Source organism: Tachysurus vachellii, chromosome 5 (genome assembly GCF_030014155.1).
Source record: "Tachysurus vachellii isolate PV-2020 chromosome 5, HZAU_Pvac_v1, whole genome shotgun sequence".
In the NCBI taxonomy this organism is placed as follows: Eukaryota; Metazoa; Chordata; class Actinopteri; order Siluriformes; family Bagridae; genus Tachysurus; species Tachysurus vachellii.
Genome location: NC_083464.1, coordinates 946417 through 950000, shown reverse-complemented (window position 1 = coordinate 950000; position 3584 = coordinate 946417).

The window sequence follows — 3584 nt, the reverse complement described above, 5'->3', positions numbered from 1 at the left end:
TTTGCCAATAACTTTTTATGATTAAGTATGATAAAGTGGTCTTATAAAAACAATCCAAAGTGACGTACAAAAGTGCTTTAGTCTCTGGTTCACTGGGTAACAGACTTAGATACCATCAACCTAAAATTGTTCAGGATTGTTTTAAATAAACACATAAAATAAACAGGGAAAAGTGCTTACAGTTTCGAGCATGACAGGGCAGCTCACCCCTTATACTGTAGCAGCGACAAGTTAGTTAGAGAGGCCTAAGTCTACAACGCCCATGCACAGAGCTTCTGCCTTGTATCTTAAGAGAGAGAGTACCTACGACTTTGTTAAAGACAACCCCAGGGAGTTTACCAGGGTCAAGATCACTCTCGAGAACCTCCTACCTTCTGATTCTATGGAGCTCTTCCACCATCAGATCCTAATAGACAATCTGCACCTGGATGAAGCCTACATGGTTCTTGCTCTTACTGGCTCTTACCTCAACTCTTCTTCTCCCTAAACCGACACCATGACAACTCTGACAGAGAGATTCGGTCACCCATATAAGCTAGCCCTCAGGAGAATAGCTAAGGTCATGAATGCACCTGACATCCACTGAGGTGATACAGTAGCCTTTGACAAGTTCACTTTACACATAAGATCCTCGTCGACATCTTGGAGGCATTTGGCCCCAATAGCCAGGCTGAGCTGTGGTGCAGATCACATGTGGAGAAGCTGTTGAGCAAGATCCTGAGATTCAAATTCAAATTTGAATTGTTTATTAATGATTAATTTAAAAATTATTAATTATGTTAATTGTAGACATATTTAAATGTGTTTGTATTTATTCCCAATGAACAAATCTGAGGTTACTGTGGCAAGGAAAAAACTCCCTTAGATTAAAGAAGAAATGATGAGAGGAACCAGACTCATAAGGGAACCTCATCCTCATTTAGGTGACACTGGAGGGTGTGATTATAAATATACAGTCTGACAATCATGTATCCTCACATGGTTGGCCTCATCTCAGTGAAGGTCCAATATCTTCATGACATAGAACTCAATCGGAGCTGGTACAATCTCTGGAGGCTTTGGTATGGGTAGAACGAACTGCCGTGAGACTGGGTTGGGAGAGGTATTAACATATCTGCTGTTCATAATATTAGCAAGCACTAGATGTTTTAAAGCATTTGGTCTGATGTGATAGAGCACAATATTATGGGATGTATTATGTGTACGCCTGACTAAAGAGATGAGTTTTTAATCTACATTTAAACTGGGAAAGTGTGTCTGAGCCCCGAACACTATCAGGAAGACTATTCCAGAGTATGGGAGCTAAACAAGAAAATGCTCTAACAGCCGACTGTTCTGCCTTGCTCCAGAGTTCGACCCAGAGAAGCACCTTATCTGGGTAGGGGACGAGTAAGGCGAGCCTAACTCCTGGATCGTGCAGCTAAGCATCCTATCGTGCTCGAACCCAATCACTCTAGTACTCAGCCATTTCTCAGAGAATATGACACTTCACTCTACCATCCTGGACCTGAGACAGTGGTCATGGAGCTGGAGATATGCAGGAAAATCTGGATCCTCAGAGGCCGGGAGGCAGTGTAGAAATCTCAGTGCACCTGCTTTGAATGCTGCCGGTGGAGGTCACATGCAGCCACCCGGCAGATTCCACCTCTGAGACTCCAAGTCAGCTTTTGACTTTACAGGCATGGACTGTTTTGGGCCCTTCATAATCAAGCTAGGATGCCAGACTGAGAAAAGATGGGGTCTCCACTTCAAGGTCCTTACCACCCATGCAGTGCACATTGAAAGGTTCACTACCCTTGACAACGATGCCTTTCTGATGGCACTGAGGAGGTAACTAGGTCATACTGTAGTACAGTATATGTGATATAGAGAGGAGGAAAATAATTGTCTGTGGATCACTGGAGATAAGTTAGTAAGTTAACAGAGCAATGTTAAAACACAGACTACACATTTATTAAAGTAAATTCCGGTTCTCAGCTCAAACTCATGCAGACTGTGAGAACTAGACCTGAGTGCCAATGGACTGCAGGATTCAGGAGTGAAGCTGCTCTCTGATGGACTGAAGGAGCCACACTGTACACTGGAGATACTGAGGTCACTTCATACTGTGATGTTTCAGATTAATATAGTCCGGCTTTCATAATTTAAATAAATTAATTATAACTGCTATAGTTATCCAAGCATCAAACCATTTTTCTGTAGTTACACTGAAACAAAATTGAAATAGAATGCAAGTACTTTCTGGATTGTTAATAATTTAATTCTTAGAATAAATAAATATTGATTTGATCTGAGCCTTAGACAGCAAAACAGAATCAGTTCTTCTAGGTACATTAACACACAGTTGTTGAAGGAACTCAGCAGGTAGGTTATTCTAAACATAAAACACTGATCTTCTGTAGATGGAGGCTGCCTTAGAGCTTTCTTTTTCTTCCAGACAGAAGATCAGGTATCTGTGGAGCTCAAACCATCACTTCCAGGACTCCATGTTCTTCTCTACCCTGAAGATAGTTCTCAATGACATGTTTTGCTGCTGAATAAATTTGAATAAATACATGTCATCCTGCTGCAGAATAAATTTGGTGTCAATCAGATGCCTCCCTGATGGTACTGCATGATGGATAAGTAGGTGTCTGTATTTCTCAGCATTTAGGACACCATTAATCCTGACCAGATCTCCAACTTCATCTGCAGAAATCTCTCCAGAGACTTGCTGCTGTTTTTCTGTTCCCAGTTCTTATCGTTTTGTGTATAGTTGAGTCTCTTAGCCTTGTTTTCAACAAAGTCTGGCTTTTTGGTCACACTACTTCCATGAAGACCACTTCTGGCCAGACATCTACAGACAGTAGAATGGTGTACCTGGGTAATACTGGCTTCCTCCAGTTCTGTGCTAATGTCACTGCTGGACATCTGATATTAAAGGGGAGTAAGCGTGCTGTGTTTTTTATCTGCTGCATCATGTTTCCTTGGTCCACTGCATCTACTCTCCTCAACATTGTGTTTCTTTGCGCTTCTTCAGAAGAGCTTGAACATCACGTGCTAAAACAATAGTCTTCTCTGAGCTCTGTCCTGGGAGGGACCTTGCTGATGTAGTAGAATTACCTGGTGTCTTGTTCCTGTGCTCAGTCTTGACCAGTGTTGTAATGTAACGGAGTACAAATACTCGTTACTGTACTTAAGTAGAAATGTCACGTATCTGTACTTTACTTTGCTATTTAAATTTATGTCAACTTTCACTTTTACTCCACTACATTTCCTAGATAAAATGTAGACGTTTACTCCGTTATATTTCCACTAAACATCTTCGTTACTCGTTACTACAAAATAAAATCAGAAGAAATGTGTGTGACTGCAATAAGGGAGGTTTGGTGAATCACTGCTGAAAGATTGCATTACGCTCCGCACGCTCTATTTCAGCGTAATGTTGCTAAAGGAGGCGAAAGCAATTGATGAGTAATTGAGTAAATGAGTAATTGTCAGCCCGTTTTTTCTCTTTCTAACACCCCCCCAAAAAATAAATAAATAAATAAATAAATAAATAAATTTAAAAAATAGAATAAAATAAAATAAATAAATAAAAAAGT